The following is a 12,128-nucleotide window of genomic DNA, read 5'->3' on the forward strand; positions in this document are numbered from 1 at the left end:
AGCAATGGGACACAATTCAAGTAATGGCCAAGGGATATTTTAGTGAAAGGACACTGATGCAACTGTGACCCTTTACATTTACACAGGGCTCTGAGGATAGGGGTGAATATTCAGAGAACCTCAATTCCAGCTCTGCTCCCTTCTAATATGTATCTTTGGCCCAGTGACTTCATCTTTCTGAACTGCAGTTCCCTCATAAAAATATCAGAAAAAGTATTCAGTCTCTGGTATGTGATTGAAGTCACATACGTTAAATGCCAACACAATATCTCATGTTGCCAAACTAAAAAATGCTAACAGTTATTGTTATTATAATACTTATAAGTACTTTTATAAGTCATCTCACTGTTCAATTTGTCATCCTTAAAATGAAGTTAAGATAGAGAAAGAATTATTACTATTCCTAAATGAGTAAAATTAGATAAATTGCCTAATATCCCTACAGACAAAATCACTGGGCTTTTGACATTGGGTCTCCTGGGTCTTTTGGTTACACAGTTCTGAGGAAAAGTAAATGCAGTAAATGATGAGAAAGAAACATAAATAAAAAGATACATTATTTATGTATTCCTTCTGGGTAGCGACAGCGTGCTAAGTGCTCTATACATAATTTTATCATCATTACCATCTTGGGTACTGGAATTCACATTTTATAGGTAAAGAAAGGCACATAGAACTTAATTACTCATATAAGGTCATAGCAGCCAATAAATGGAAGAAATGGGAATTTCTTTTTATTCTGTCTTGCCCCAGAATACAAGCTCTTTTTGTGAGGTCAAGCTGGAATGAGTCATCTATTGATGTTGCAGGAATGGGCTGCAGAAGAGTGACAGAATGGAAGATATAGGCATCATCTGCAATGAGTTACTCTGCACCTAACCTACTAAGATGCTTTCCAAAAAAGGGAGAGAGAGAGAGAGAGAGAGAGAGAGAGAGAGAGAGAGAGAGAGAGAGAATATAATAGATCTTAGACCTTTTGGGGAAGGTTTGGCCCAAAAAAGAGAGGGGGAGATTTAGTTTTGCATGACAGAACAGAAAGGGTGGAAGTAGAAACAAGAGAGGCCAATATTTCAGAGTCTGAATGTCATTAAAAAAAGAAGACGTATTCACAATTGTTAACAATGAAGGAGAAGGAAATTTAGGAGGATGAGGGCCAAAAGAGGATTTTGGAACTGGCAGGAACAACCCTCTGGGAGGAAATGGCAGCTAGTCTACAATGAAATACCAACAAGTAACACACAGTTTAAAAGGGAAGGAGAAAGAAAGAATGCAAAAACAAAACAAAACAAAACAAAACAAAAACAAAGATCAGATACTCTAGGTAAGTATAAAATTAGAGAAAAGTAGTTCTGTGATCTAAAAAGTTTAATAAAAGTTAACAATTATAATCCCACTAAAATGTAAAGTTTTATGATTTTTTTACGTGAAATAGGAAATTTTCATTGAGAACTTTATTAACTTACAGAACTTCCGAGTTTCACTTGTCTGTTCAATGGGTATACTAACTTTCCACATTTACTTCACTGTGTGATACTGATATAGTACTTGTCAATCAGAAGACTGCATTAAGAGCAAACTTCTAGTTATTTTTTAGTCTTCCTTACTGAGAGCACTTCTTGGCATCCTTCATCATTTTCCCCAAGAATTTTTTTTCTCATATGGTTGTTTCAAATATAGCACTCCTCAAAAATGGCTGATTTTCTGCAGCTGTGGTAGCAAGTAACTATCAGGACTGGTTTTAAACCTGCTTACTCAGTTATTGACAGTTCTAAAAATCATCTGAACTGATTTTTTACACAAATTTGATCAATTAATGGCAATGCACTTCAGTAAACATGCATCGGAAAATCAACTAATTAGTAATAATCTTAAATTTTAAAAGTCAGTTGATCAGAAAAAGACTCACTTTGAACATGCTTATGAAAGTCAGCTAATCAATGATATTCTTACCTAGGTAAAAAACCACGTTCCTACAACATCAATACATTAAATACTCTGGAAATCTGTCAATCACTGAATTCCACTTTAAACCCAAACCCTGTATAATATTAGCAGCCTTCTCTGCTCTGAAAGCCTCTACCTGACTAGTGTAGTTCTCCTTTCCTTAAGTTAGCAATAAATTCAGCAGTATGATTTTTTTGTTTAAAATATTAAGGATTGGTTTTCATCCTTTTGGCAGCTAAATACTCTGGAAATTAAAAATCTGTGCAACGATTTTGGGAAGAATATAGGTAATCATTTTCTCAGCCTTCATCGTTTAATTTCTAGAAATTTGCTCAGACACCGCATTATCTTTGTAATGCATTTTTGCATGTAATGCTTTGAACAATCCTATAATGTGAGTCTTTTTATTTCCACTTTATATTTAATGAAAACAAGGCTTATAAAGTTTAAAACCTTTTCTGTAGCCACATACCTAGTTACACTCTGAATATCTAGAGACTGAGTCTTAAGTCAGAATCTACTTGCTCTACAAGAGAAAATGATCCAAAATAAGGACAAAAATATTTGTTAAAAATTTATAATAAACCATTGTTTGTATATATGAAAACCCATGAACATTCAAATATCAAAGATAAGAAAAGAGATAAGTAAATAGTCATTATAAGGATTATAAGGATAAAATAATGACTATGTATGTTAAAGTGCTTAGGATTTGGGATTGAGCCTAAAATCAAAACACAAAATTATAATTATACCATGTAAAATTATGTGTATATATGAATTGAGAATAAAAGGAAATGTGGATAAATATCTATGGGTGGTTGGATTCTGGGTGAAATACATTTTATTGAGTTTTTAAAATATTGTTTTAATATTTATGTAATCTAGGTTACTTTTGTATATTGTTTTAATATTTATGTAATTACAAAAGTAAACTAGATATAAATTGTAATCTCAAAAAAAAAATTGTAATCTCTATAATTGAAGTTCCCCATATTCTATGGGAATTCCAATGTCCCAAAAGATTCTTGAGAATTCCAAGGTTCTTATCAACTCCTGATTATTTAGTGCTCTCAATTCCTACCCTGGAAATTTAAAAATTCTACTCATGTCTTATTCACCATAAATGTTCCCTTCCTTCTACTTTGACCTGGATGTGGAACTCAGTCTCTTAATTTGCTCCTGGCACTTCATGGAGACATAGTTAGCAGGTGTTTCTGAAGTTTTAGATGGAGAAGTGTTATACCATAGCAGAGTATGCAAGTTAATATTGAACACAGATCATCACTCTCCTAAAACTCTTTGAGTCACCCAACATATCACTCATCCTCTCCTCCCTGAAGATTTACTGATAAATTCCCCTCACTTTGTCATGGAAGACAGCTCTCCATCATCAACTTCTGCTTTGAACATAATGAAGATTTGATATTGTGCATCCATAAAACCAAGGGAGCATATGCCTTTAGCAGCACAGAGATTTATTTTGATATATATTATTATATTCCAACATAGGAGTGGAGAATCATTATATTCATTTTTGAGGGTGTAAGTGACATCGATTTAAAGTCACAAATTTTAAATTAACATCCTACTGTGTTTCAAGTCAAAAATAATATGAATTTAAAAGAAATGATGAGACATTAAAAAAAGGAAGGGAAAGATTAATTTTATGATAGGAAGATACACTGAAAAGGAAGAAAAACCAAAATAGAAATAGTTGAAAACAATTAAAATTAGACTTAAATACTATAGAATGGTCACATTTATTTTATAAGACTAGCTAGAAATCTCACAGGGCTAATATGAATGATTTTAAATAAAAGTTTAGGGTATGTTTATCTCTTTCTACTTATTCTAAGTACCTACTAACATAAATATTCACACTACAGTATTTTTTCCTAGAGGAGATGGTTCACTGTGAAGTGTTTTCTGTTTATAGTGTAGCTACAGGGAAATCATAGTCACTAAAAATAAAAATTTAAGGCCAATTTGACAATAATAAATTCAGACTTTCCAGACATCTTTGTCTACTAATTCTTTCCCCAGAGCATATAATTTGAAGTATAGTCTTAGAGCTGCTTATATCTGCATATTCAAAATAAAGATATATCATTAAAGGGATGAGAAAAGAATATAAAGTAGCAGTTATTAAAGGTACAGTCTTCCATTGGCATTGACTTGACTATGCTACCAAAGTAAAGGTAAATGGACTTTTTTGGGGCAACCAAAATAAAGCAGTAAGTTTTCCTGGACACAAAGCATACAACTATTTTCTCCTCAGTTTTCTCCAAGTTATTATTATTATCCAAGTTCTGTGAAATTCTCTATCATTAGCTATTTTCTAATTCCTTTAAACATATTTTCTACTTCTGGATAAAATATTATCCCTGGTATGGGAGATATCAGGGAGGCATAACAGAACACTTTGTCTGTCTTTCCATCTATCCATCCATTCATCCATGAATTCATCTATCTATATACTCTACCTACATCTGCTATAATCATATAGGTGTCTGCAAATGTAATAGTCAATACCAACACCAGGATTCTGGAGCCAATCACACTTATGGTTCCATTTATGCTACCCCAATTACTCCTGAAATTACCTGACATCTTAAGCCTAGTTTCCTTAATTGAAAAATGTGCTCAATGGTATTTTGTTTAGAAATTCAATAGAAATTCAATTGCAAATACTTTTGAGCACCCATTATTCACCAAGCAGTACAATAAGAAGGCTTCATACAAAGAGAGAGGTCTTACAAAAATAACTTTTATGAGTAACTTCTTGAACAACAACAAAAACAAAAACAAAAAATAATAGGCTTTTACTATGGTAGAAGGGGTTTAGATTACAAGAAAGAAAATAGTGAGAGCTCTAAGCATTCAGATATGGTAGAGGTAGATTTGGAATTTTCTTGTCAATGTATATTTATGTATTGTAACAGATGTCAAATGAAATTTACACATAAGATGGATCAGTTTGATTTTGCATATGTCTTCTCTACCTACTATACTATTATTTGAAAGTATAGGGATTTTTTTCTATCAATGTATCTTCTTTTACTGTTTGTCATCCTCTTATCCAAGAGCTTTTCAAATAGCCTAATAAAGTATTTTCAAATTACCTAATAAAATAAGTTCCCTAAGAAGTTGGCATTGTGATTGGAAAGCAATAGGGAGAAAGCTTGATTTATTGATAAGTGAGAGTATGCTATAAATTTATTCCATATTAAAACTGCCTATGGATTATCAGATCACTCTTAGAGAAACTGCAGCATATAGTCATAGTGATGCAAATGCTAAAGGCAAGGATCACAATGTCCAAGTCTAGGTCTGCTTTGTTTTATAAAATTTATTTCTTCTGAAATACTATGTATAAACCTAATAACATTATACCAAGGAAGACTGTTATCTAAGAAAAGACATGATAAATTCTTTTGTGAGAGAAAGGATCATTTTATAATAAAAAAATAACTTCTCAGTTTATGTATTTTGTGACTTTTTTGGTTCTCATTCATTAGATTTCCTTAAAGTGAAAGTATACTTACGTGTAATATAAATAAATCAGCAATAGTCATTTCCAAACTAGTAATCTCAATTGGATTTTGAAGTTCAACAGAAAATAGATATTTCAGGTGAAATTTTTCCTTTAAATATGAATACTTTTTCTTTTAGTAGTGTACAATTTGTTAAAAATTTTTTAAATGAAGGGAAAGAGCTTGGTTATGTCTGAAAGTTAAGGAAAACAAGAATATACTCTAACAAATTAGAGTATTTCCATGTAGTGTGGACTTCATTATGTGGTACATAGGTCAAGGATTAAGAGTTAAGCAAGGTGTGTTCTACAGAGATGCTCAACCCTTTACAAGCTGCTTGCCTCTAGGCAAGTCACTTAACCTAGCAGAAACTTCTATTTTTTTGTTTACAGCTAAAGAATCTTATTTGAATTTCCTACTTTGCATGCTCACTATAAGGCTGAAATGTCATATGTGTACAAAGAAACCTTTATACTCCTAAAAAAAGAACAAAGGGATTTTGGCCTTGTAATGCAATATTATTGTGTTAGATAAGGTACACAAGCCCTTAAGTATCCCAATCTAAAAAGACATTACAGTTATTTTGGCCATTTATTGATTTTTTAAATATCAGAATGTATATCCATTTATGTAATAAAAACTACAGCCAGTCATAATGATTGTCAAGTTGCTGTGCCTGTGTGACCAACAAAGCTGTACTGCCAAATAATATGGAACCAAATGGCAAAATTTAATTTTAATTAAATTTAGTTAGAGCATTACAAATTAAAAAAAAACCATAATTTTGGATGGTTTAAGTAATATGAATTGTTAAAGATGCAAATCTATGTGAAGAGCTCTTATAATTCTCAATTTTTAAGTAATAAAAGAATGTTTTTATGGCAAATAAGAGCATAGGTTCTTAACAGCTTAGAGTAGATAGATAAAAATGGCAAAATGTGTTTATCACGGGGGTAGAAAGGATTAGATTACATATGAGAGGAATCTTTCAACAAGTAGATTTATCACTGACCAAGTATTAAAAACTTAGAATTCATTTTTAAAGATATTAATAATAATATATCTATAAGTAATATAAGTATAAATAATATATAAATATATCTATAAGTAATATAAATAATATGTAAATATAAATATTCTTATCTATATCTAAAAATAATATAACAATTTATAGAAAAGTTGCCAGGAGGTACAGAGAACTCCCTTTACCAGCTTGTTCCACTATCAAAATAATCATGGTACATTTGTCAAAGCTAAGAACATTGGCAAAATAATATTAATACGGCTGCAGATTTTATTCAGATTTCACCAGTTTTCTCATAAATGCCTCTTTTCTGTTTCAATATCAAATCCAGGGTACCACATTGTATTAAGTCATAATGTCTCTCTTGCCCCTTTAGCTGTGTTTCTCAGTCTTTCATAATCTTGAAACTTTTGAAGAATACTGGTATTTTGTAGTACATACTTCAATTTGACTTTGTCTCATTTTTTTTCAAGATTACAATGGAGCTCTGGGTTTGTGGAAAGAATATAACAGAAATGAAATATACTCATCACATCACACCAGAGTACATGGGGGTCAACAAAACCTATTTTGGAGATGTTAAGCATGATCATTCAATGAATGATATCTGCCACATTCTCCATGGAAAAATTACTTTTCCCTACATATCTATACTCTCTCAGGCAGGAAGTCTAGCTCACATTCAGAAGAAGAGGAATTAAGCTTCACTTCCTGGGATGTGGTGAAGTATCTACATATATTATTTGGAATTTTTCCATAATGAAGATTTTTTGTCATTTATCTTTCTAGTCAATCATTTATTTGCACCAATGTGAATTCGTCAGTATTTATTTTATTCATTAGGTTATAGCCTAATACAATCAATATTTTATTTTACAAAGTGTTTTAGTTTTTGTTACTGGGAACTCTTTCTCGTTAGCTCCTGTATCCTTTTGACATGCCCTAATCACTTTTTTTTTTTTTTGCCACTTTTTCACTTTCTAGTACTAGAAGATAGTTGAGTCTTAGCTACATTTTTCCTTCTGTATCTCCCAAATCAGCCATTTTTCCTGATGGCCTGGGTTCCTTTCTTATTTTTTAAAAAGATCTTATTTGTTTGAGAGAGAGAGCAAGAGAGCATGTGCAGGGGAAGGGATAGAGGGAGAGGGACAAGCAGACTCCCTGCTGAGCCACTGGAGGGCCCCTGAGTTCTTTTCTTAAATTGGAGAATGGTATTTAGTAACTAAAATCTGGACTTGGGGTATGCTCACTGCTACTGTGGTGTTACTACTTCTGGGACCTTTCCATAGGTAGAGTTAATAAATAGTATGTATGTATACCCATGTATACACACATATACATACTTATTTTTTTAACTGTTTGTAGGTATGCTAAAATAAAAATTAGTTCATATTGATATCTCTGCCTAGCATGATGAGGTTAATTTTAGCTATTTCCCTTTGATTATTTATAACCTCTTTCACTGACAATGAAGAACCTAGCTTTCATTATCAGCAATTCATTTATTTTCTCCACCCTAATATAATTACAAAGTAGTTACATACTCACCTGTACTCGAGGGGGAGAATTATCAAAGGGTGTACAATGTCTATGTACAATTATTTTCCCTTTAGCATTATTCATTTTAGTTTGTGCCTCTAGGAAGACTGCTTCCCAAAGTTACTTAGGCTAGACCCCTTTTTTCCCCATGGAGAAAGAGGTTATGTATTACATTTGTAATTTGGTTATATTGATTTGTCACAGTCTTTAGTCCATCTTGGTATATCAATATCCAATTGTCTTCTTATTTTTAATTTGCATACTATATAGCTCACTTTGTGTTATATAGTTCTATAGGTCTTAATGAATACATAGTCATCTATCCAAAATTGCAGTACCATGTAGAACAGTTCTATCATCCCTGAAACTTCCTCACACTATCACTTTATAGTCAACTCTCTTATATCTCCCAATATCTCTTATATATCTCCACTGATTTGTTTGTAGTTTCTTTATTTTGCTTTTTCTAGTATTTAAAATATATGGAATCATAGAATATTCAGTCATTTGGGTCTTTCATGTTTCACTTAGCAAGATACATTTAACCTTCATCCATGATGTTGCATAAATTGACAATTCTTTTTTATAGTTCAGTAATATTTCATTGTATAGTTATTACTATAGTTTCCTCATTTATTCACCAACTGAATAACATTTAGGTTATTTTGATGTCATAGCAATTACAGATAAAATTGCTATAAATACTCACATATAGAATTCTGAGTAAAAATAAATTTTAAATTCACTTGGGTAATATAGGAATGGGATTGCTGGATCATATGGTTAAGTGTATTTATTTTTTTAAAAAAACTGGAACACAATTTTCCAAAATGTTGGTACCATTTTGAATTTCTATCAGCAATGAATAAAAATCCCTATGGCTCTGCATGCTCACCAGCATTTAGTATTGTCAGATTTTTAAAAATTTTTATCCATTTTAATATGTGTCTAGAGGTATCTAATTGTGATTTCAATTTGCAACTCTCTAATAACTAATAATGTTGAACATCTTCCCATATACTTGTTGCCATCCATACATCTTCTTACTGAAATTCAGATCTTTTATCCATTTTTAAAATTTTTTAAGTCTTAAGACTTCTTTATAATTTCTGAATACAAAGCCTTTATCAGATATGTGATTTATAAGTCTGAAGCTTATATTTTCATTTTGAAATGAAATATATTTTAATGAATATATTTGACAGAGACATTTTTAAAATTTTTATTTTACTTTTTGCTTCTGAATCACTCATTGTAATTAGAAGGGCTGTGATCAGCTAATTCCTTTAGTTTCAATAGAGTGTTTACACTGAAGCCGATTTAAAACAAATTCAAATGTACATTATAGCCTTAAGGTTTAGATCTTATATATTTTCTTATATATAACTTCTCCTGGATAAGATGAGAGTGGTTAAAATTTCATTTTTAAGTCGGAAGTCTAGAATTTGACATTTTTTTCTTATTAATATTTTAAAGTTACAGGCTCAATTGGTGTGTTCTAAGATCACCTATAAAATTCATTAGGCAGAACTATGGCTTTATGTTAACATATCTCTGGAAAAGAGTTGTTCAATGTGGTAGGTATTAGCCATATGGAACTGTTGAGTACTTGAAATGTGGTGAGTGTGACTTAAGAAATCACTTTTAATTTTGGTTAATTTAAATTTAAAAACTGATATTCAATTTAGTTATTGGAATCCTTAAGTATATGTGGGACAACTTGGCTTTGTTAATCTACTTTTTTTCAACTGTAAATTTTATGAAACCTAAATACAGATCAAGAATATCCAATAAAAATGTGGTATCCTAATTGATATGTGCTATAAGTACACACAGGATTTCAAAGACTGAGTATGAAAAAATAGGACATAAAAGGTGTCTATTTTTTATATCAATCACATGTTAATGATTATATTTTGAGTACATAGGGTTAATAGAATATGTTATTAAACACCATTTTACCTGCTTCTTTCTGCTTTTAAAAAAATGTGGTCACAAGACAAATTTAAATTGCATGTTTGGCTCATATTATATTTTTTTAGATGGCACTACTTTAAAACCATATATTGTGTATTAAGTTATATATTGTGTCAAAAAGCATTCAGTGTTCTGAAATGGCATGCTAATAACCTACCCACCATCACTCCAGCTTCCACAGTATAACCAGTCATACCCCATTCCCCTTGCTTTGTAGAGAAAGATCAAGGCTCACTAAGCTCCAAATTACTGGTGGTAAATGTTAGATACTCAGGGCCCCTGTAAGGAAAGGGACAGAAGAATGGCGTGCAAGGTTTGGGGTGAGTATTGCAGATCTGGCCTTATCAAGTATTGTTAAGGAACGGCATCTCCTGATGGCCTAACCATCTCATAAATTTGGGGGACATTTCTTATTAGTGAAGGGCTCTAGCTCATGCCTTATTTTCCTGAAGAAAAGGTGTTGGGCTACCTCCTTTCCTTCCCACTGCTGTGAGGTAGTACTTTCAGCTTAGTACTTAACAACATAGTATACCAGCCTTTCATTCCCTTCCTTGCTTTCTGGCAATGTGAAATTAATAGTAAGAGTTTCACTTACCAAGCAAAGCCTTCTTCTCCTTTTTATGTAACTTATTAAAAAAACTAGACACACACACACACACACACGCACATGCACACACACACAGATGATTTAATGGTGTAGGTATTATCTTGCCAAAACTAAAATAATTTTTGAAAACATAACTAACATAGAAATAAATTGTCCAGACCTTGAAATTATATATTATATTTTTAAAAAGATAATTTCAAGATTCTAATACTTTAGCATAAAATTTTGTAGGTCCAATATTTTTTTTAAATTACATAAAACTAAAGAATAGTATAGAAATATTAAGGATATTAGATAAAAGATTTATTAAAAATATAACTAACCCTCAAAGCATATTATTCTATTACAACAGACAATTATATTAAGTTTTAACGTTGATACATTAAATCTAAATTTACAGAATATCTCTTCCTAGAAGATAAACTTCTACAACTTCTCTATACTTTGAATGAATTTCAGTTTACAATAATTCTAAAACAATTTAAGTTACCTATAAGTTCTAATTGAACACATTTCTCTCACACTCAAGCCAGCATTGAAGTAAATATATACTTACAATATAGAGAACATATCATGGGAAGCACATAAGCAGTTGTTAAGCTATTCCACTGTATTATAAAATTCTTGAATTATCACATTCTAAGCCTGTTGGGAAAGAAAGAAAGAAAAAGTATGTTAGTTAAATGTACTGGTTATACTACATGTGCAGTTAAATGTACTGGTTATACTACATATGCAGCTAAACATAGACTCTTCTCTATATATTATTGTATCCTTTGTATAAATATATTATTTCATTTAAGTTTTAGAATAATGCTAATGAGTTATATAAGTCATTTGAATATATACAGGAAATATTATTTTTAAAAGATTTCATTATTTTATTATTTATTTAATATTTATTTAATATTTATTTTATTTTATTTTATTTTTATTTTTTTTAATATTTATTTTAGAGAGATAGTGTGTTGAGTGTGAGTGTTGGGTAGGGTGGTTGCAGGGAAGGGGCAGAGGAGGAGAGAGAGGGATGAGCAGACTCCCCGCTGAATGAGCCTGTTTGGGGGATCTATCTCTCAATCCTGAGATCATGACCTGAACTGAAATCAAGAGTTAGATGCTTAACAGACTGAGCTACCAGGTGGCCCATAAAAGAAATATTATTAGAAAGAATTAATGCTCTAGTTGAAACTCTAAGGAAATAACATATCTTATTAACCAAGTATACTTCATGGTATCTATTTTTTTTTCCACCTACAGAATAAATTTTAATGTTTTTTTTTTAATTTTTTATTTATTTATGATAGTCACAGAGAGAGAAAGATAGGCAGAGACACAGGCAGAGGGAGAAGCAGGCTCCATGCACCGGGAGCCCGACGTGGGATTCGATCCCGCGTCTCCAGGATCGCTCCCTGGGCCAAAGGCAGGCGCCAAACCGCTGCGCCACCCAGGGATCCCCCAAAATAAATTTTACATGTAGACAAAACCAAAACCAAAACGCAAA

The 12,128-nt window shown here is 31.6% G+C and overlaps 1 protein-coding gene across 2 annotated transcripts in view; it reads right to left on the minus strand.

Annotated features, from left to right (window-relative positions):
* Window positions 1–12,128, minus strand: part of FUT9 (fucosyltransferase 9) — a 122,160-nt gene that overhangs the window by 93,327 nt on the left and 16,705 nt on the right. For both annotated transcript variants that reach the window (XM_072832032.1, XM_072832031.1), the window contains exon 2: window positions 11,184–11,272. The gene's annotated coding sequence lies outside the window, so the exon portion shown is untranslated. The remainder of the gene's footprint in view (window positions 1–11,183; window positions 11,273–12,128) is intronic.

The sequence above is a fragment of the Canis lupus genome, chromosome 7 (genome assembly GCF_048164855.1).
Source record: "Canis lupus baileyi chromosome 7, mCanLup2.hap1, whole genome shotgun sequence".
NCBI classification, from domain to species: Eukaryota; Metazoa; Chordata; class Mammalia; order Carnivora; family Canidae; genus Canis; species Canis lupus.